The following is a 24039-nucleotide window of genomic DNA, read 5'->3' on the forward strand; positions in this document are numbered from 1 at the left end:
GGGAGTGTGGGAGCAAACAAGATTGTCTCTGCAGAATGGATGGGTTCATGAAAAGCTAAGGGCATAGCGAAGGCAGGGGGTGAGTGGATCAGAGCTCCTTTGAATGAAAACCTGGGGATTGTCAACATTTTACATCCACCATTCCTGCACATCCTCCTCACAAGTGACTCATCTTCTCCATTCAGAAAACACTGCCTGTGTAACTAACACTATTCTTATGAAACATCTGATCCAAATTCCACCTAACTCAGTTGGAAAAAAAAAGAAAGAAATTGTGAAGACATCCCCAAAAGTTAAGCAAGGTCCATTAAGTGAGTGCAGGGAATAAATCCAGTTACTATATTTTTTAACCTAAATTTCAAGTATTCCCATGGCAAGGAAACAGTCATAGCATGACTAAGCAGGTTTGTATGAAAACATAGCTCTTGTATTATAAAAAGGTCTTTCCTTATTTAAAGAGGACTAGTATAGCTGTGTATTTTCTTTTTTGCAAACCCTACTCTTGTAGAGCAGAAATCTTTAACAAAAAAGCTTGAGACGTAAAACTCAAACTGTACCAAGCCCAATATTTCACTCTTGTGAAGTTCTTGTTATGTTGGAACAATTTAACACACAGCTGGCAATAAATACAATAATTGCGTTCAGTCAGACAGAAAAAGTAAAGACCGAGGACCTGAATTCTTTATCATCATAGGTCTTATACTAGATCAAAAACATTCACTTGTTAGTTGCATCATCCTATTTTTCTCTTTGGGAAGTCACTAGAGGGCATCATCACCTACTCAATCTTGCCTGCAGACCAGGTCAGTGTTCGTGCCCTACTCTCCAGAAGCTCACCAGGGAACAGGATGGGTGCACCCTCGCTGCTGCCTGTAGGATTGCCCTCAGCAGAGCTCTGAAAACTCAGCTTTCCAGTTGTTCCCATAGCCCTAGCAGAGGGGGACCTGCAGGGCACCATGAAAACGGCCTCCTTTGGATCACAGCAGAGAGGGCAATTCGGGTGCACTTGGCTCTCAGCACCCTTTAGCATTCAGCACACACACCAGAGCAGCCTGGAGAACTCACCCCCCAGTTAGACCTATCGTCTGCTTTGCAATCACCCCTGCACAGCAGCTCCCTCTTAAGTATGTCTTAAAAATGGCACTACTAAACAGAGATGTCCATCAACTGCTTAATACTCTCACTTCTTTGTAGGGTTATCTGTAAAAATGCTCACATAGGAACTTTTCCAAATTACCAGGACAACTCGGAAAGATGAAGTGCTGAATAGACCATGAGAAGATGATTAGCTTTGTTAGACTGAGGGCAAGAATCGTCTCCTACAGATTCATCATAAATGTGTCTACTGTGCAGCTCTCATGCAATAACCCAGGTCCAAATTTTACACTATCACTCTTACAGTGAGCATGCCAGTGGAAAGGTCTGGGTGTTGCACGAACTGCAAACACAGGGGAGAAGGTTCAGCCCCAGACTTGAGTATATGCATACAGTGCTTTAGCCCCATTCTTTATTTATCCCTTTCTCTCTTGCATCTTGTGCTTCCTAAAAAGTCCCAGGCAGGTCATCTCCATGGCTTGGTATTCATCACCACGAGCACAACCCCCACCGTCCCAGGATTTCTTAATAACATCGCTACTTGGACAGCTTTGCTGGAGGTAAAGCACGTGTATACAAACTGGGAGTCAGGGAGCTTCTGAGCCCTCGAATCCGATTACAGACACTGCTACACACATACAAATCTGCACCAGGGTGAAACCCAGGTGCTTGCTGCCCACTGCATGTCACCACCATGTCCCAGTTCCACCACCTGGGAGTGGTGTGGGTGTGACTGGGCCACGGGACTTGTGTTCCCTGTCTGTGCCCAGGCATGGCACAGGGAGCACCTGCTCCTCAGCTAAATGCAAGGCAGGAGTGTTTTCTCTCATGCCTCACTTGCCTAAATTTTCCAAATTAATTTCTTCTGTGGGTGGAGAGCTGTAATGTCTTGAGAAAGGTCTTCATCCATCAGAGGACTTGTAAGGAAGCTCCCCCTTTTTCAGGAAATGATGGAGTTCAGAGAGACCGTGGACAAGTGACATGATGGCTCATTGCATGCAAAATACACCTACATCTCAACAGGGTCTTCCAGAGCAGGTTTGGACCACCTCCAAAGCCTGGAGCAGCACAAAAAGCACCTGAAGTTCCAGTGTCGGAAACACCTGTTATACAAGGAACAGGTCTACAGGTCATAAAGAGTTTGTGGCATTTTGATTTTTACCTGGGATTTTCCCTTCAAAGGGTGGGTACCTGGAGCTGTTCTATCCAGGCTGACTCCCAAGTGCATGCTTCAGTTTGGGGGGAACAAATAAGCCGTAGGTGCGTAGCACCCCTGCCCTGCACTACTAGCACTGGTGTACCTGGTATAATGTGCAAAAGAGCAGCTTTATCAACTCATTAGCAAAATAGATCGAATGTTGGAAGCCGAACAGGAACTGGAGGAGGGGAGCTGGAGGGGACATTGATATTTATCACAAAAAAAGCGGAGGGACAATGCTATAAAAGGCAGGTAAGGTAAGTCGGTAGGTAGGGAAGAGAAAGAGGAAAAACATTGGAACTAGATCCCAATTAAAGGGATAATATATTCAGATCGGGGCAAAAATGATCTTGTTAGCTGCATTGTCTGAGGCCTAAAAAAGGTGACACATTTGCATTAGAAAAATTGAAGAAGTGGATTTAAGTGGGGACATAAGTCTTAACAATTCTGGGTAACAGAAACTCCAAACCTGGTTAAAAACCTCTGTGAAACTTTCGTGGAAATTTCTGCAATGAAAATTATTGATGTTTTCACGGAACACCAAGAAAAATTCACTTCAGAGCAAAAGCTTGCCTTTTCCTATGTATACCAAGTGACAAAGGTTTCCCTGGACTGGAAAGAGTGGCTCCTACTTTTCTGTTTACATACAATGGGAGGATACTTGGTGATTATTATTCACTAAAGTTCCCGTACTAGGCAAAGGTACAGTCTGAGTCACACTAACAGAAATCCACCCATTCCCAGGCCTACAGCGCTTACTCACAAGCCAGCATTTAGATATGCAAATAACAACATATTGTTATCAGCAGCTTGTCCAATAATATTTCCTTTGTTTCATCAAAAAGGCGTATCAGTTTTGTACAGTTGGCAGTGAACATGCAAAGAGGAATTTGAAAAAGCAAGACCAGCCAGAACAGCAGCCTCTGCCAGTCTGATTGCAGGCATCACTGATGTCGGGTGATGCATCAGAAGCTTAGGGTGCTAATGACTTGTTGAAGTGTTTGACATTATGCAGCTATCCCTTAGCAGATATTTTCATGATAGGTATTGTTTTTATAGATGTTGCCATATTAGTCACGAGCTGGAAGTTTTAAGGGAAAATTTTGAAAACAGGATGAAATCTTGAGGGGACAGGGAAGAAGTGAGAGAGAAAGCTTGTCTGAATCCTCACATATACTTAGTCCAAAACACAGAAACCTGAAATACCTTGTTCTTGGTCACAAGCCTGTTACAGAATCAGAAATATAGGACACCTGACTTCAACTTCTCAGCTACAGTCATTTGTTTATATTCATGTATACGTATATGTAATCACCTGTAGTCCTCGAACAGAAGTTAAAACATATTAAAAAAAAAAAAAGATAAGATAATTTGAAGTAATAGATCTGACTAAATTATCATCCTAAAATAATCTGGCTAGTTTATCTTCTTTGGGTTTTTTGTCTGTCTTTCCTTTGGAGATTTGCAAGACAATTTTTAGAGCCTAATTAACTTTTTGCATGAAGATGCACTCTTTTCATTTTGGAGAATTAATCACATTTAATCTGCAGACACTAGCCATTAGAGCAAACAGATAGATTATAAGAAAATAAATAGAAAGTGACTTTCACATTAGCCTGAGAGTGTTTTTGGCAGCCATCGACTGGCTTTTCTAGTTACTATGACTTTAACCCATCATCACTTTTTCATTACAACTACCCAATTGAGTAGGTTAGGTTGCCAAGTGGCTTTTCCAGGCATTTATTATGACAGTGATGTTGTTTATGTTTGAAGTTATCAAACCCCTTCTGAGTGAATTGCTTTCTTAAATATAGAGTATCTTGCTGTCACCTAAGACTGGCTGCATGGAGCAGTTTTAGAGTCAAAACTCTTTAGGCATGGTGGAGTGCAGATCCAATTGCAAACAGGGGAGAAGAATTCATTAATGCATTTTGGGCTGCTTATCCAAGGAAGTTTGTTCCAGTAGTGAAGGTGCTGGAAAAGATGATGTATTCCTACAAGGGCCTCTGCATAAAACAAAAATGTGTGTACCTATATGAGAAGCCAACTGAGCAAGAATACCAATGTAGTGAAATATGTCTAAGAAAGAGCAGAGGGGGAAAGAATGAGTTCTTTCTAGATAAAAGGATTAGGAAGTACGGAAAAGATTTCCGTAACCATGCCAAAGAGAAAGAGATACAGTTGGGTTTTGCACTTGAGCCAGAAGTGCAATCAGTACTTTGCAGAATGCATGCAGACATAGGGCTGCTTAGGAGAGCATGTGTTCTAGGGTGATTTATATCAGCTAAATAAAGGTAATTAAAGATATAAAGGACTGAAGCAGTAAAAACAGGACTGAGCTTTTTAACCAAGTGTGACAGCTTTGCATGACTGATTATTCATTAAGTACTCCTAGGTAGTTAAGAAATACAAGATGTGATTCATAACCTCTAGAAAGAAAACAAGCTATTTATTAAGAAACCTAACTTTATGATGCTCATAAAACTAGTATAAATATTTGAATTCCTTTCTAAAAACTTTCTCAAAAACATTAATAAATACACCCATTCACATAAGGCATATATATATACACATACATCTATTTCCTAACTGGCAGTTAGAAAGTAGGCACCAATGTATGCAATATAAATGCATATTCCAAAAGCATTATGCAATTAGTTATCATTTCTACCAAATTCTTACCATGTACTTCTATGGAGATCAACTCTATCAACTAAGGAATGCTACATTAGCAGACCTTTAAAAAAGAGAAATGGTCCACAAAATTATCCTCTGATTGGGCTGAAAGCTCCTCTTCACAGGTATGTAATTGTGTAGTACACTAAATGATGACTGTAGAGTGTATTAACAACTCTTGATTAACTCTTCACATGCAGTAATTGCAGCTCATTTACTCCATCAGTTAGCTGCTAGCACTCACTGCACTGCCAAGAATGCATACATGGGTGGGAGGTTAATGTGAGAGCCACTACAACACTACGAATTACTAGGTCATTGCACAGCACCTAGGAAGTCCCCAATTACATCTTACAACTCAGTAATGAACCAAACATATAATTCTGCAAAACAATCTGTTAACAAAAAAAGTGGAAAGTAATTCTTATTTATTCATCTGGGCATCACATCAGGAAGAGAGATAAGTGTTCATTTCCATGTGATTTTGAGTTTCTTTCTTTCTTTTTTAAAAAAAAATTCCCCTACTTGTTCTGCTGCTAAGCACAACTATTTCTCTTGGTTTGTTGGGTTTTTTTTTTTTCATTGATGAGGTACAGTATGTAAACATATATCATTATAGAAGTCATGCCATTATAAGCATGCTTTATTATGAGCCTGCTTTAAAGTAAACATAAAACGAACACCAAGCAATTGCTATCAAAGGTAATTACCATAAAACAATGTTGCTTGACTATTGAATTCTGCAATTGGATATTGCTACAGTTGCCATTACATTTGTAGTTGAACTATTCACGTATTATGTGAAAGTAATTTCCCTGGAATGTCCAGCTGAATCAAACACTGAATTTCACAGACTAGCTTAAACACAGATATTCCAGCTTTTCTTCCAGGGTAAAATCATGGCACAACTTCTGCAGGATCTGTTTTGGAATTGCCTCATCGTAGCTAGGTTTTCCTTTGTCCTATGTTACTCACATTTTATTGAAGAGAGAAAAGATATTTTTAATGTATGCAAGCACAACCCCCCACCCTCTAAAACCCCTTCAGATTGATTTCTACAATTATTGTCCATCTTGTTTCGCTTCACTACTTCATGAATAATTTATAGTAATATTTCTGACATTCCTAGATTTGTTCCATTTTAATTGCAACTACAAATTTCCCTGGAACAAATCAAAGCTTATGTTTAAAAATCCTTTATGTCATATGAATATAGAAGTTACTTTTAAAAATGCAGTGGCCTTTTATATGGTTGCTGCTATATCTGACTCTGCTGCAGCCTTGCTTGCTTTTCTTTGCCACCAATTAACAATTGCAGCTATAGGAAAAGGACAGATTTGGCAAGGAATCTGCAATGGGATGTTCAGTTTTCTCTCCTTTCACTGGCTAAAGTTTTTGTTTCTCTTACTGCAGCCTGTGGATAAATAGCCATAATAAAGGCATATTTTCTCATTTTCCTCCTGGAATTTCTGTAGAATTTCATGGCTAACCTTTCTCTAAACACTTAAATCTATGAAGCTCTGCTACAGCAATATTGTTCTTTTAAATTCAGCAGGATGGATGGATGGATTGCAACACCCTACCAGAAAAACCCAACCAACATTTATGTGACTTGAAAAGATTTCTACTGGACTGTGCAGGATTTCCTCCCTTCAACTTTTCAACACAACTTATCCACAGTGCTTAAACACAGTTTTGAATTTATGTCCCTAAAGGTATTAACAGCTGTAAAACAGTGTCAGTAAAATAAAGGCAGACCTACTTCCAGAAAAACATGCATAGGTATGCAAAACATTGATGATAGGCTCCCAGCATTAGAGATGGAAGATACTCCTGGAGGTTGTCTAAGCTGCTTCTCTATTTATGAAGGCTTGAAACATCTGGAGGCTAATATAACAAATACCAGAGCCGGTGACCTCGTGTAGTATCTGTTACTCGGACAGCTGAACTTGCTGTGTACTGAGCACCTGCTCTGAATTATCCTCCAAACCTGCTTTGTTTCAAGAGGCCTTTGTAATAGCAGAACAATTAGACTCTGTGTTTTCATACTGCAATATTGTCAGCCCAAGAGAGGAAGATACACAATGCAAATGATGACCTCAGGATTTGGGAATTTAATAAGCAAAAACACCACATGCAAACTCTGGTGGGTAGAGATTCTTCTAATATGTATGAGTGTTGGTTTTAGAATGAGATGGAGTGATCTTGCTGGGATAAATTGTTGCGTAAGTGTGGAACATCCCTCTTTGACCTGCTGGATTCGGACAGCCCAGCTCTAGACTGACATGCAACGCTCTGACCCCAAAGCTGTTCTGCGGATATTCAGAAATACTCTGGTAGAAAGCCAATGGTCCAGTTTCTAGCAGGAGTCAAAGCATTTAGGCTGTATAACATAAGCGTTTGCATTGCATGATAAAAAGTGTTTGTGGCATCTAATAAATTCATTGTCTGGTTCATGTATGTACTCATGGCTGTTGTTATTATTGTGGTTAATAGCAGTAGTGCTAATATCAGAGCAGCAACTGCCACTCTCAGTAGGGACCGGGCTTTGTGAAAAAAATAAATAAATTAAAAGCCAGAATCAGTCTCAAAGAATTTATGCTGGAAATAAAATTTCATATTTTATTTAGCTGCAGCTGAGGGGTCAAGAATCACGGCCACACACTGCCACGTTTCAAGGCAGATAACACAAACCAAAAGCAAAAGAGCAATTTGTGTGCATTTATCAGCCCGTGACCTAGAAAGTTTCAGAATCTCATACTCTGCCTTGTCGGTATCCCAGTCGCAGGGCAATAACCCTTGGCAGACAAGGCATGGCAGCCCATCATGCTGCTAATCTCTTCGATCAGCCCAGCATGAATGGGTAGAGCTCATGAATCAGGGTCCAAAGGGTGGATGTGACAGCATTATCTTGCTGCTACCTAGAGAAATGGAGGCAGCATTTCTCCTGTGATCCGGACCATTTAATCTGCGTTAGTCTTGCCCTCCAGAGCGTGGGGGCCTCCTTGGCTGGGAAATGCAAGGAGCAGAATAAATTTGGCACTGCTAGGGCAGGAAGGAGCTTTGCATTTTGCAGGGGAAACAAACCTCATGTTCTCGCCATAAAGGCAAAAACCCCAGTGCTGCAAGCTCACTAAGGGCTCAGCTAAAAAGGCAGCTGTCAGCCTGGGGTGTCCAAGTGCCAGATAGTTTTGTCACCCCTGCTTCCCCGGGATTGCAAAGCCCACTCAGTTTGCAGATCTGCCACTATGCCTCTGCAGCCAAACTAAACCCTGCAGTACCCAGGGCCATCAGACTCCCTCACCCCATACAGGCTGCTAGTGGGGAGCGGCTAGTCCTAAAACATGCTGGGAACTGCTTGAGAAAGTGGAAAAACATGTGCCAGGGATGTTGTGAGAGTGTAATGGCATAAACGATGAAGTGAAGAGTGTTTCTTCACTGTGTAATTTAGCAGCTCAGATATAGCCACAGAGACCATATGCATTTAGTTCCCATCAGAGCTTCCCAGAGTGATTAAGTCCAAGTGCCAGCTCTGTCCAGAATGGACCAAATACACCTCCGCTATCACCCTGTTCATTTCAGCAGAATTACAGGAATTTGGTCAGGTGAGAGAAACACTGCATGGCTTGAACTGTCCCTATTCTTGAGACTTTACTGAAAATACCCATTCAGAGAGAGACCGGCTACTGTAAAATTTCTCATCATTCTCTCCTTTAGCCCTGGTTAGATGTGTCTTCTGAAGGGTTTCCAGCCAAAATTTTTTGCTTTTTTATCATTACTGTTTTGCTTTAGCTTGAAATTAAAACTGAAAAGGAAAGTTTAGAGAAAAAAAAAAAAAAAGGTTTGCTTCTAGAAACAGATGAATGCATAATGCTTGAATGGGTAAAGAAAGAGGGGCTTTTTCCTTATAATCATCTTGCCAAAATTCATTTTGCAGTGAAATTTTTCTTCCTCCAATTCTGTCTTCCCTTCTTTCATTAAACTCACACTGAAATAACACTCTTAATCCCCAAGAAGCATCAATATTTTTGTTGCAAAGTGTTGCACAACTTGTGGTATGGACTAATGCCATGCATTAGCCATGAAGCAAGGTTTGACGTAGCTAAAGAACATCAAGTACAATACCACATTTTATCAAAACCAAACAGCAGAACAATGCACACAAGGCTCTCGCAAATATACCAGACCCATCAGATTTCAATCTGATAAAGTCAATACAGAGAAGAAATATAGGGTACAGTCCGTCTTCATTAACACAGAAATAGGCCCAGCAGTTCCACTCTCCCTCTGCACCGTGCTTTTAACCCAACAGACCTGGGGACCAGCCTCTTGGTCGGAAATATCAGGAGGTTGGAGTTTAAAGATCTGGGCTTTTTTCACCAGAGCCCACGGCCCTCAGAAATGCCGTGGAAGAGACTTGCCCAACTTGTCCCCTAGGCAGAAGGACTGTGCAGCGTCTTGGTTTCTCAGGAGTGCCTCTCCGGAGGCCTTCAGCAGGGGACCAACCTCTGTCCCCAGCTCTTCCTGCAGCTAAAAGGGAAGCACCCACACGGATAATCAGCCAGCAGAGGCTTAACATCCACCATATGGCTTACCACGGTTTCACGTGCCCCTTCTAACGAGGAAGAAATATGCTAAAGAAGAATGTGGGGTAGCTGGAGAGCTGTTGTAGGGGGTCAGGCTGAGCTCTGGCCATCGGTGTTGAAGCAAGATGGCTGACCAGCACAGCAGCCGTCCCTTGCCTTGCTGCCACGGGTGTCAGCACCCGGAGCACCACGGACGCCGGGGTGCATCCCGAGAGCGTACAGCAGGCAGCGCGGCGGAGGCAGGCCCCAGCTGCTTTCACCCAGAGCTCGCAGGTTGGGCTGTGGTTGCACAGAGTGCTACGTGGGCTAATTGCCCAGAGCTTTACCCCATTTCCCAGGCAGGTTTGGCTGTTGGCCACATATTCCCAGTTCAAACGCTACCAGTACCTGAGCAGGCTAAATGAAAGCTGCCTCGGGTCCACCTGCATGCCCAGCTGAGATATTCTGTTACAACATGGGTTGTCTACATTAACAAGTTAGAGCAGTAATTGTACATGTGCCTTTCATTGTTCCATTACAGGGACAAAAGATCTGATCAGACAGATCAGTTTGTCTGTCAGAGTGCAGGGCAGCACCACGCAAAAGTGTGCGAGCCAGTCCGAACACCAGAAACAACATCACTCTTCAAGCAACGATCCAGCTAACAATGCAAGAAATGAACCCCGCTAATTAAGGAGCTACAACAACGCTGGACAGCAAGTGTAAAACCACCCAGGACACATTTGCACTACACGGGGCGCTGTGCACGGGCAGTTCGGCAGAGGGGCTGTGCTAGTTTTGTGGCTAGCCTGCTTCCACCAGCCTGGGTGCTCATGATGACCCAGGGCACCCAAGTGCTGCACCCTGCCCTGAGCCACTCCCAAGCTGAACCTGCTGGCCCTGACACAGAGAGCCTCGGCGCACCACGATGCTTTTCCCAAAAACACAACTCTTACCAGCATCGCCAGGTTCCTCACTCACTTTTTCTGCTCATTTCTGGGGTGCATGTTGCAGAGGGGCCTGACTGCACTGCATAACCTGGCACAGTGCACGCTGGGCTATGCTTCTCTTCAGGGAAAACCACGGGGTTTGGGTTACGTTCCATAGAGCCCTGTCTTCATGGTTTGTGTTCTGGTTTGTGCCTCTGCTGCAGGGCCTAGAAAGAGGGGGGATGGAAGGAAAAACATTAACTCCCAAGGCGGGAGCCCAAATAACATAACTCACTATTGACAGGTTTAAAAAAAAAAGGTAAATCCTCGATTGGTATGTTAGGCAAATGGTGACTGGAAAAGCTGAGCAGAGGGTGAAGCACTAAAGTGAGGATAAATGAGGAAGCATACACTGCTGAAACTCATGCTATGACTGGTTTACAGTAGAGCCAAGGTTTGTTTAGCTCAGTAAATAACCTAATTTGGACACCAGTCCAAACCTCCTTTAATGACACACGTGGAAATCATGCAAAAAGAGCCTTCCAGTACTCCTGACTTTGGAGAGTTTGAAAGTTATACCGCAGGAGTGATTTTACCCACCATTTTCTCTGTCAACCATGACTGAAGCCAGATAACACAAAAGGTGAGTGCAAATATTTTTAAAAGGAAGAGTTTCTAAGCCTTTATTGCATTTGTTATGGACAAAGACCTAGTCTCCCTGAACTGGTTTGTTCTATGCAGTAATCAAAATGATTTATTTTCTCAAGTCTCGTTTTAAAGGGCAGGTAATGGACATTTTGTTATTTCATTAAAGAACAAATGCACTAAGACCAAAGGTTGGTCTGATTTATGATTGAGCTGTCTGGGTATATGTTGTGGCTTGGATTTACATTAAACCATTGTGACTTAGAGTAAATTAAATAGAGACCATAAATGGAGAATGTTTAAAAGGCCATTACATAACTGAATAAATGGGCTGAAAATGTCTGCATGCCTCTCCCACACACATTAGCTGAGGATGATGGCTTCATATGAGATTGAATCTGATCTGTTGCCGCTATATATATTGCCAAGCTACAGCAAATATCACAAATGACACGTAATTATTTTTTAAAGAACAGTGAGGGAAAACAAATGCAATCAGATAAACTGACTCCTTTTGCAACTTCACCATCTCTTCATTAAGTTTGCTCTAGCATCACCACATGTGGCATAAAGAGACAAGAAAATGACAGATATAAAGAAAATAATCTTTTTATATGCAGAAGCTAGAGGGGACAGTTACTAGGGGACAAAGGTTTACCTCCCAGGTGCTTGGTTTAGCACCCACATTTCAAGATAACCATTGGGTTATGCCACCAGCCACTGATAGAGCAGCCATACATTTTGCATACATTTCCTTACATGGAAGGAAACTTAGGGTCTGAACACGAGGGCCTGAGAAGGCAAAGCCCTCAGCCATGCCTTCTGCACAGAGCCGTGCCCTGCCACTGCTGAGAGCGTGCGTGGCTACTGCCTGTAAACCAAGAGAAACTAAGTCACCTCAGGGAAAAACTCCAGCTATTTTTGGCTACCTGATTCAAAAGCGACCGTAGCATTGCCAAACAAGCACTGGGGGAGGAAGACAAGTTTGTATGACCTAGAGGAACTCTGCAGCAAATGCCACGGTACCGGCAAGTGCCCAGCCTCCACCAGGCACTCACTCACTGCTGGGATTTTGTTCAGAGGCATCCGAAAGGCCACAGAGATAAACATGTTATTCCTGGGCACCTCCCTGGTAACCTGCATTTGCTTTGCCAAATCTTTCCTCCTGGCATTTAAAAAATAGTAGTTTGCTGATATTTTCTTGTGAAAACCTCTCAAATGCTTGATCACCTGCATTTATCTATAAAATTCTTCCATTGCTAGTTTGAAATACCTCAGAAATTTCACCCATCTGCCAGTTCTTTTGTTTAGACTGTATTCTTTCATATGATGAACAGAAACGTAGCGGATTAACAGAAACAAGCCACAGGAACATCCTTGCCCTGGCACTGCCTGTGTGGCCTGGGACAGCCCCTGTCCTCCCCTGTGCAAATGTGCAAATGTGCAGATCTGCCCTCGGTAAAATACACTGTTCTCCACCAGGCAACGCCCAATGGGCGATGGGTGCTGCGATGACAGCCCTGAGGTGTTCAGATCCCAACTATAAGGCTCATTTCAGGCTGCTTGCTTCAAGTTCAAGTCTCAAAGCCTAGCACTTCTGTGCGCTCCGTTGTGGCAGTTTCTGGGAAGGGTTTAAGGTTTCTCAGTCTGTTGTGATGACTGATTCTCCATGTGCTTCTACAACTTCGTTTTATAACAGCAAAGTAAATCTGCTATCAGTTCATAATTAGATAAATATTAATCTGAAGCACTTCATCTGAATGCAAATAGCTGTTTGTGAAAATTTCTCCCATAACTAACTTGAAATGCCTCTTAATTATTATTTTTCCCCAACATCTTCATTTCACTGACAATTCAACTGAAATCCATGCTGAAAAGTTACATCACATCTTAGATTTCAGGTAGCTTCCCTGTAAATGCAAGGGAAAACTCTAATCAGGAGAAGTTTCCAGTTTCTGTGCCACAGTGACTTTACAAAGCTCTCAAAACACAGCTGAACTATTTGGTATGACAATAGGCAACGCTATCAGTTCACCGTTAACAAATTGCCTTCCTTCCAGAGAATCAAGAACAAAACGTGGGTTTATTACAAACTGAAAACCTTGGGTGTGTTGGATAGCTGAGCAGTGAGTAACTGGGATACAGAGTCTTTCATCTGCAGCAGTCAACTCCAATTCACAGCCTGTGTCGGGAATGACTAAATCTTCTTGCGTCCAGTGCAGTGCCATCATCCCTGGTGTGCAAAGGTGATGTCTAGCAGGACCACTGTCTCCAGCACCACCTCTGCAGCCCTCCTCCTTTCTCCTGTGGCTGAGGAGGGGCGAGCCAGGAGCTGATTTTAAAATTATAGTGAAATCTATGGAGAAATCATAAGCAAAATTTCACCTTAGGAGTTTCTAGAAATAGAACATTTCATGCCAAAATATCATGAATGCTTCTGGTCTGGAGCAGGGGCGGTACTCATGAGCTACAGATTTTTTCCCAGAATGTCAGATAACAAGTGACAGAGTCTTAAAGCTGTGAGGATCATAATTACGAGCAGATAATTCTGCCACCTTTCCTACATTGCTGAAATCAATAGCCTGCTTGTGAAGTGAAACAGCAGTGCTGTGAGAAATTATGTTTGGTGATTGCTCTGCTTTCTTACATCTTTTAAATACTCTTAATTTACCTTTCAGGATTTCTGTAACATTTTTTTGGCAAGAGTAAGCACATGCAAACAGTTTTTCTGCTCTATTTCATTCATTAGTAATACCTAACTCTGCAGGCTTGTGTTTATATCCGCATCCATAGCATAGCTTGTGGTCAAGATGCCAACTGTTCTTCCACATATATTTAATTTCCCTGGTTGAAATGCTGATTCAAGTGGACTTAATAAATAAGTAAATCATTTAAGCATGGAAATGAAGCTGTTGCGTGTGAGAGATCTTTGCCAGTCATCTCATTACTGCATACTAATGGTGCAGTTTAATCTCTACATCTTTTATTTGGTCTGATCAGGCATATCCTGATTCCTATTCAGCATCAGGAAGAGAGCAAGTTATCCTTAGAAGATAGCAGCATGAGGCTCAGTCCTTGCTTCCTGACACATCCAAATCCCACATCATTTCATGTGCCTGAGGATGGTAGTACCATGGGCCAAGTCATTCTAGGTATCCACAATCCTTTTTTGCTGTGCTCTGGCGAGTTCAAGTAAGATGTTTCCATCTTGTTAACCCTTGGGTCATCCTCTCTCTTTTGATTTTGCACTGAAATTCTCTGAACACCAAGGTAGAGAGAGGTTTGTCCTAAGTAGTAGGACTAACTTAGTAGTACTAAATAAATTAGTCATTAACACTTATCTATAGTTGCTACAAACTGATCTGGTCTGACACCAGAGCCAGCGTATGTTTTGCATAGGTTTTTTACTCCTCCTGGAATACTATGCAGCATGTGCCTCTTACCCGCAATGGGTTTGTCTGCTCTCTCTTCCAACACAGGCATCACATATCCTGTGTGTCTCAAATGCAAACACAAGAAGCTTTTATTGACTACAGACAATCCTCCGATGATTTAGCAGGCTGCAGCCAGCCTTTTGTTACTACCTTCCTAAATACCACACCTTACACAGCTTAGAAGATTGATGCTAATGTATTTTCTTTGTATCAGCTGTAATCTGGATGGCTAGGTTTCCTTTTCTTGTTACGGTTGTTGATTGCAATATGGGAGCTGGGTAAGATTTCTCAGCTGCTTTTCTCTAAATTTAGCTACTTATTGAGAACTTGGCTGAAGACTGAAACTAGAGAAAGAAACCAGAGAATTAAAGAGTTTTGCAAAAGATATGATCTACACATGGGATGTGAAAGGAAAAAAAATAGCATAAACTCCTTTAACTTGTTCTGTTTCTTTTGAAACTGTTTCTTCCACATATCCACCTTCCTCTGGGACTCCTTTGTCTCCCACTAGTCAACAAGAAGAATGGGATTGGCTAAAAGTTTTAATTTTCCATGAAAAAAGCCAACTTGGCAGGCTGATTAACTGGATGGATGGGCTTTCTGTCAAACCAGAAATGTCTATGTTACTTTGCATTTTTCAGGTTTTGTCATATTTTTATTATTATTATTATTTTGCTAAACTCTTGCACTATTCATTTACCACAGTCCATTTTGCACAGACTGGCAAGTTTACATAACAATTTTTTAAAAAACAAACAAAGAAAAATAATCAAACCTCCTTTTTTTTAACACTTTCAGCAAAAGCAAAAGCATTTCACTAGAAATGAGACTGCCTCCACTAGGCAGTTTAGTGCTTCGTGACAGCTAAATGAAAGGAAAGAACAATCCCAGCACAGGGCAGCTGCCTGTATCTGGCCGGTCCATCGGCATTCAGGATCTCTCTATTTGTAGGACTTTGAGGAAGTTGCTTCAGGTCAAGTCTACACAGGTACATAAGCTCCTCAAAACCACTAAATAGATCTTGACTTTATTTTCTGTGTATAAATGGTGTGCAAAAAGAGGATAATTGTACTTCTGTTTCTGACAGCAATATTTCAAGGACAGGATTGAAAGGTGGTTTAGGATACTATACCAGGATGGGCTATGTCAGTGGTGTATGCATACAGGAAATTTTTTAGTCTTATCTTTTTGTAGATAGAAAGGCAGTTATTTGCAACACATGATGCTGCCAGCGTAGAAGTATAGAGCAATCTAGGCTAACGTTCCCCACAATCTAATGACATCAACAACCTTTCTTAATTCCTTTTAAACTTGAACTTGCTTTATCACTCACCTGCAGGAAAACAGTACACAGTAAACAATTACACAACAGGTTAGCTACGTGAGGCTCAAACATAACTCAGAGTAGGTCATAGTGATCTGTTCTCCCCCTTGTCCTCTGTGGCCAGTTTGAATTTTGCACATATTTTAATTTAAATGGTATGTCCATATGCTACTGTTCTGTCCCAGAAACGCCTATAATTTCTTGTAGAATATAGAAACAAGTGACCAAATACAACAGTGAAATCCTAGCCAAAGGCAACTTTACAAACTGTCAATGCATGCAGCTTGGCCAAACTTTTTTAAAAAATATTTTTGAAAAAAAATTTTTTTTTTTCATAAAGACATATTTGTTTCATCAAAGCCTACATGACACATGAAGACATATTGCAGAGTCATAAAAAGCCAAGCTGGAAGAGATATAAGATCATGCTTGTCCATCCCTCACCCAAAGGAAAGATCAGCTGCACTTACGTAATTCCCTGAAGATGTTGGTCTAACCCATTTTTATAAATGTCTGTTGTTGGGATTCCTATCTGTACCACCATAAATCTCTTGCGTACATCTCACCTGAATTTTGTTTGCTACAGTTTAGCTTTGTTATTTCTCATTTTGTCTCACTGGAAATAAGGAAAGGTGTATCTCCTTTCTGGCAACTTTTTACATGTTTGAAGACTGTTACCATCTTTCTGTAAAACAAGCCTAATTTTCTAATCTTTCCTCATAAAACATGTCTAGTTGATATCTAGCCCTTCTTGCTACACTACCAGGCTCCTGGTTTTGGGGGTTTGGGGTTTTTTTTTTTGAAGTACAATGTCCAAAGCTGGACATGATATTGTAGCTAAAGCTAGTCTCACTGCTGCTGAGTAGTCTGGAAGGGCAGTGTTGTTATCTCACAGTTGTCACACCTATTTATATGTTCTCATCTACTTTTCACAACAACATGGCACTGCCAACTCATGTGTAACGTGTGATCCACTGTAACATTACATTCCTTTTTTCTACAAAACAACCATCCAATAAGTCATTTACCACCTTGTATTTGTGCAACTATTGCATATTTTTGCAACATATTGGGCCACTGATCTTGCTTTTACCTGTCTGGAATGGCCTTTTGTTTCAGATCACTTCTGTAATGTGTCATCATCGTTTTGAATTTTCATCCTTTCTTTCAAAGGGCTTACTGCATCTCCCAGCTGGCATGACCTACAAATTCAGCAAATTGACTCTCTTTCTTCATGAGCAAAGTCATTAATGAAAATAGTGAATAGTACTTGGCCCATGACAGATCACAGTGGAGCCACATTAAATCCAACTTTGTTTGACAGTGAATCACTAATAACCACTCTTGGAGTACAATTTTGCAGCCAGTTTGAACACAGTTTAGAGTAATTTCATCAAGACCATGTTTCCATACCTTGTTTATGTGAGTATCCTATGAAGCCTAGCACATTGAACCTAGCACATTCTCCTTCCTATTACTAAAGAAATATCAGCCTGTCACGCTATCACAGAATAAAATTGGTTGGAATGGTGCTTGGAAATCCATTGTGGCTTCTGTAGGTGTTTTGCAAACAGACTGATTATTTGTAACAATAGTTTTGGAGAAGCTGAAGTTATACTTCCTTACCTATCTTTGCTTTGGTCATTTTCTCCTCACCACCCCCTTTTAAAATATAGTTTCTGTATTTATATTTTTCTGTCAGATCTCCTTTTTTGAACATCATTGTTAACAATTCAAAGATTGTCTCAGCCACCTTCCTAAGCAGTTTTGAATAGATTTCGAAAAGACCAGCTGTTGTGAAACATCTAACCCATATTCCTTTACCTTTCCAGTCCAAAGTCTCATTTCTTTTTTTTTGTTGATGTTAATTTGTATGGGCAAGCTGCTCAGAAGTCCAACCAAGTTTCAAAACTTCAAAATGCTCTCACTAGTCACATGGGGACAGTGAAAAAAGGAAAAAGGAAACAAATTATTCCAAACTGAAAAATAACATTTTTTTTACATTGTAATATATTAAAAAAAAAAAAAAACAAAAACAAAAACCACTTTCAAGAGAATAAAAGAAAAAATATTTTTAAACTTTAAAAGATGTAAGCCATGGCAGCTTTTACTTATTTGTAACATGCCTTCTGAAAAAAAAAATTGTGATTAATTTAAGTAGATTAGTATTTCTTTCCTGTTTCACACTTACACATTTGTCATGTCACCTTTCATGCATGCAGTGCTTCAGCTACAATCACTTGAGGCATTGAGAAAGATTTGTGTCTAGAATACAACGTGGCACAGTGATAAAAAGGAGAGTTTCCATCTGAAATGGCTGATACCATCCACTGCAAGATCCCTCCAAATGATCAAAACCAAACCAGCACATTTTATGTTGCCGTACACATAACAAGTCCCTTGATGGGTAACCACATAGCACTCCACATAGGTATGAACATACTACCCCTTTTATCAAAAGCAGGATCTATTTAGGAGAAACACATTTACAATTACAGTAAAGGACAGAAGAATTAAGACTCCAGCTCCATTATCTTAAGACATCAGCTGGAGAAAAAAAATCAGACAATGCCGATGAGAAAATGAGAGGACACATGCTGGAGTGATTAACAAGTTTGGACTTCATAGTTAGGATAATTGGCTTTTTCTGGGAAACCACTTGTGTATGATCACATGGGTATATTTCCACATACAGGTAATGATCCAGGTCATATTTATGATTTATGCTTTATTGCATTTGGTAGATAGAAAACAACATACTCAAGAACATCTTAAAATAGTAAAACTTTAACTCTTTCAATGCTATCCCTTTCCATTGCAAGGCACCCTCAGTGCGCTTGCCTGCATTTTCACCAGAACATGGCAGGTGTAGGAGGACGGACACTGTTACTGCAGTATTTCAGCCTGCCCAGCTATGAATAGGTCCACTTTCTGCTAACCAAGCATTTGGACCATACACCTCTTGCTGCCTTGAGCTCCTTATGTAGGGTTAGATTGAAAGGATACTTGTAAATATGTTGCTTAACCACCCCCCAAATTACGCAGCAAGAGTCATATTTTCTTTCCTGACCCTTCCTGGAAGAAAGTAGCGTATTTTACTCCTTCACAGAGCAGTTCCCATCTCCCCTTTTCCACCGCCCGAGCCAGAGAAGCATCACCTTTGCCCTTGCTCTTAGGAAGGTGTGTGCAGAACAGATGCCCGACCCAGGCATCACACCTGAACCCAAACATGTAGTTGCTGCTCAGCATTAGGTGGGAGATGCTTTTTTCTGCCTCACTCCTTTGGACAGATGTGTAAGCCCAGGGAATAGTCTAGCCCAAAGAAATTAATTGTCTGTAACCAAGCCTTTGCAGTGTTGTGATAATCCACTCCACTTGTGGTTTCTTTGGGTTTTTTTTCAACCAAGGCCTTTGAATGGGCTGAGGAATGAAGGTGTGGGAACTGACTGAGGAGTGGAGCTGTGTGGGTTGATCACACAGTGGTTTTTTTTATTTTATTGTTTTAACTAGCATATCAGTTGAATGCGTTCAGCCAAATCATAAAAGTTTGAGGTGGAAAAAAACCATAATAAGTCACACCTATCCTATCCCTCTGCTGGTACCAGATTGTTATCTGCAGTTTATTTTCCATCTTAGTTTTTCATGGGATAGGTGATTGCTCACCACCTCTGAAAATCAGGCCCTACTGGTGCTCAGTGATGGGGCCTCAACCACTTCCCTTAGGAGACATGAGGTAATTGTTCTCAGATATTAATATGCAAATGCAGCATCCAGAGTTCAAAAGGACTAGATGCATCACACTGCAATTTCAGTCATTACAGTTATAATGGTTTCTAATTCTGATCGCACGCTGCAGCACGGTGAGCGCAGCGCAGCTTTGCAGCCCAAGCACTTCCAGCTACACAGTCAGCCCTTCGGTAGAACAAGCTGCACAGTCAAGAAGTTATTCCCAAAACTCATCTTTGCAGTTTCTCCTTTTCTTAATTATAGTCCACCACTTATAATACATATTTTCACCTTGGTGATATACACTCCCACCCCCCCGCAAAAAAAAACCACCACCGAACACCCCAAAACACTTATCAGTAGTTTTGATCCCCTTTCTTCCCTTAGTCCCCGAGCAGCATGGGCCACGTATACCCTCCGAGGCAGTGAAGATGTCAGAGTTTCAGAGGTCCCTGTGACTCTTGTGACCTCCTCACCATCCTGTGAGGATACTCGCTGGTGGGAGGTATCTTTCCCAAACTAACATTCTGTGTTACTAGCTCCTCAACAAACTCGTCCTTAGCACTTACCAGAGGAGGCTTGCAATCACCCTGGAGTTCCACATTTTGTGTTAAGTGGTGGGGCATGGGGGGCAGTTCCCCAGTTTCACACCCCAATCTCACCAGTGCCTGGAGGCCTCTCCTTTGCTAGGCATACAAAAGCATTCTTAAGGCCAGGGAAATGTCATGGCAAGAGTAAAACAGAAAATTACTTCATCGCCATACAAAATTTAAGGAAAGGTGTTGCTATATTTATCAAAGCATAACACACCTGGTAGGTCCCCCCGGTCCTCTCCATGAAGCAGGTGATCGCTTGAGGTGTCACAAATTGGCTTATGCTGATTTAACTGGAAACAGCTGGGTAAGAAGTAATCTCCCTCCTGCTCTTCTGACTGCAGGTTTCTACCTTCCCCCTTAAGTTGTGACTGATGATCCTGTGACCTCAGGATGTGCAGATCCAACCAAAAAAAAACCTACCCTTTTTCATTCCAGACTAATTTTGGGATCCATCAGTGAGTGGGGCCAGCCCATGCAAGCAGTGCTGGTGCCAACACCAGGCATAGAGCAACAAGACAAGGGAGCCAGAGCTGCCCTTTCAGCAGGGATCTCAAGTCAGCTTAAACAGGCTATGACTAAATTAATCTGCCATCAATCAAGCTCAAGGCGTTTCACATTGTGGCTGAGCTGGGACGTTTGCTTCTGATAAAGCCCCACTTCCAGCCTTGCCTTCCTCTAAGCCGAGGAAAGACTTGCTGGTGTACGTGCTTTTTGGGGTGGGGGATCTGCTTAAAGGTTCTTTGCCCACAGGTCCCCTGTAACTCGTAACCTTGATGTCCAACCAAAATATCTGTTTGTATATTTCTCCCACAATGTTGTTGGCTGTTACAGTGTGACTTTTTCTTGAAATGTAAAGAGGCTTTAAAAATGCTGATGGCCCTTGGGCGTAGCCACATGGAGTTATTATCTTGTGAAACCATTTATTAAAGGTGACAGCAAAACTTATTAGCTGGCTTTGTTCTTAAATTGAATATAAACAAATGGGTTATCCGTGCATAGTGAATTAAATTCTTTCTGCACACCAGAAAAAAAGGGGTTTAAACTCCAGCACATAACTTTTCATTGTATGTGTATTGAAAAATTACATCTGATGAAAACCAAGATAAAGGGCAGGTCTCATTACAACTGTTCATGGAGACCAAACTTCATGGCAACAGAACATACTTGGGATGAGACAGTGCTTGCTCAGATGCCGGGACACCGACAATGGGTCTTTTTATTCTGCCCCCTTAAATTTGATAGCACTGGGTACGAGCCACCAGTACGAGCACACAGCCCAGTGTGTGAATTACTTCCCTTCACTGAAGTAGTGAGCTCAGGTTTTAGGGAGCAAAAGGGAGTTTGTCAGCCTCAAAACTTATTGCAGTCTTCCCACCCTTCACATCTTGAGCACTGCCAACCCTGATCTCTGGGTTTTTTTAGAAAAATTAAAGAAGTGCTCCATCTGACACGCTGCCAATCCTCTGCAGCCGCTGACAGTGGCGGGTGTGAGGGGGGCTGACACAGCGGGGTGGTTTGCTCCCTCACCTGCACCAGCTCGACCGGAGCACTGCAGAAGCTTGCAGGGCCATGGGGCGGCCTCTAAGCCGTGGGGACCAGCGTGGCTGGGCAGGGGCTGGAGCAGTGGCAGGGGCCAAGCTGCACCAGGGATAAGTCTGGGGAGGAGGAAGGGTGAAGTGCGTCCCTCTTCCAGGGGCAGAAAGGTAAGAGACTGGATTAGCTCTATCATCTAACTCTAAATTTCCTTGAAAGCAAACATAATTTTTATTATCCCCTCACCCCCAAATCTACTGGAAAAGCAAAGAGCATCCGTAAGCAGTATGTGATTGCGTGACGGCTGCTGAACATGCCATGCGTCCCTGTGCAGAGTGCCCTTCTCCATTAGATGCCTCCTGGCATGCCAATGGTTTCAGCCTGAACATGCTGAAATGTTTCACTCATGAACTATAAAATACTGAAAAATATTGGTTTGGCATGAATAACTGGTGAGTCATTGGCATTTGTAATTGTTTTGGGGGTATGGAGGTAGTCTTGGCTTATTTGTATTCTGGTTTCACATGAGAACATTGATATGAAACAGCAGTAATTGAATCTGATAAGCTCTGGTGAGCCTTCCCCCAGGAGAGGAGGTACGATTTAGAGAGAGATATAAGAGTACAGAGGGAACTCTAGAAGGATGCATGGAGACTTGCAGGTTGCCTCACATCGCAACTCATAGATTTTATATACTCCTAAAATGAGCGATCATCATCTCAGGCAAAGCCAATTACCTGAGACATTACGATTGTATCTGCCATGAGAAGGATGAAATTCAAGGCGTTTCCCCTCCTCTTTTTTTTAATTAATTGTCTGTCTATTTAAGCTTTCTTTGAAAATATAGGGATCTTAGACAGCATAAGACTGCAGTCTGTGACTCTTTGGTGGTGAATGTTGTTTCTCCTCCTGTCAGTGTTCAGGCACAGGCTTGGTGGGATGACTGTGTCGAGGAGAAGTACCATAGTCCACTGGAAATGGGGCAACATCAGACTTGTGGTGTGAGCCTGCATTCTCTCTGAACTCCAGTGACAGTAAGAGAGCCCCTGGTAGCAGATTTGGGTTGCACTTTTAAATTTCCCTAACTTGGCAAATTCACAGCCTATAACCATGTGAGCTACAGCCAAAGGACTAGTTTAGTCTTAGCCCATGAGAGCTGACTCAGAAGATCAGGGAGCTGACGGACAAAGTCTTTATACTCCCTTCCAGGGAAAGAGCAGTTTCCGTGAGTACAGCCAGCAATGTTATAACTGCCCCACTTGGGAAAAGGGGATAGGAGAAAAGATCGGAGGCAGGACCTGACAAATAATGAGCAAAACTGGCAAGACTTGAAGGAGAAGGTGCAGCCCACTCTCCCAGAGCACTTTGTGATCTCCAGCGGAGGGCTGTGTCTCAGCATCCTCATGGCAGCATCATCTCCAGGAGCTTCAACAGTTCATCAATCTCCTGACCTTTCTGCAGCACACACAGTCATAGCATTTGGGGTGCTTCTCCAAGAATATTAAAAATCTTCAGCCTGCATCTGGCTGGCACATCTGAGAAATGCAGGACCTGCAGGCTGGGAGATGAGGGTGTACAGTGGCACTAAACCTCTGTACACACTGAATCCTATGGTCTCCAGAGGCTGCAACCTCAATAAATGCAGTGCTTCTCCTCACCCATAGGTTGCAATCGAGCCGTCCTGCAGCCTTCCCTAGTGAGTTGTCAAGCACAATAATCTCCTTGCCATACCATACTGCAGGTCACGTTATTGCCCCAAGTTTTCAGGATTCAGAAAGGAGCTTGAAAGAGCAGCTTATAAGGTGTCGTGTTCAGCCCCTGAACTCCCTCAGTTCGAAGAAGGAGGCTCTCAGAGAATGTTTGTGCTATGATGGTCTCTTCACCACTCTTAGAGGAGAGGTGGGGAGGCTCCTCTGCAAAATTCATAAGATATGTCACTGATACTGTAATCATTGCTTGAAAAGGCACCCACTCCTTTACTGAAATACCCATAGCCTGAAATGAGGAAATCCTAGCACATATCATATACTTAGGTAAAAATCTGGGATCAGTCAAGAAGCATCTGTCAATGGAAATAAAGTGATTTTCACAATGAGTGGTATTTGCAATAAATAGTCTAATCTCATTTTGTGATCTGACTGACTTAATAAATCACTTTTCCACTAAGTCACTGGAAGAAGAATCTATCAGCATTTAGAGTGGCATAAAACTGCAGACTCAGATACAAATGAAAAATCAAGTACAAGACATACACGAAATGTGTAACACCAACTGACAAATATTTATGAAGCATTGCTACTTCCCCAGGGCCAAGAAGT

Source organism: Accipiter gentilis, chromosome 22 (genome assembly GCF_929443795.1).
Source record: "Accipiter gentilis chromosome 22, bAccGen1.1, whole genome shotgun sequence".
Classification (NCBI taxonomy): Eukaryota; Metazoa; Chordata; class Aves; order Accipitriformes; family Accipitridae; genus Astur; species Astur gentilis.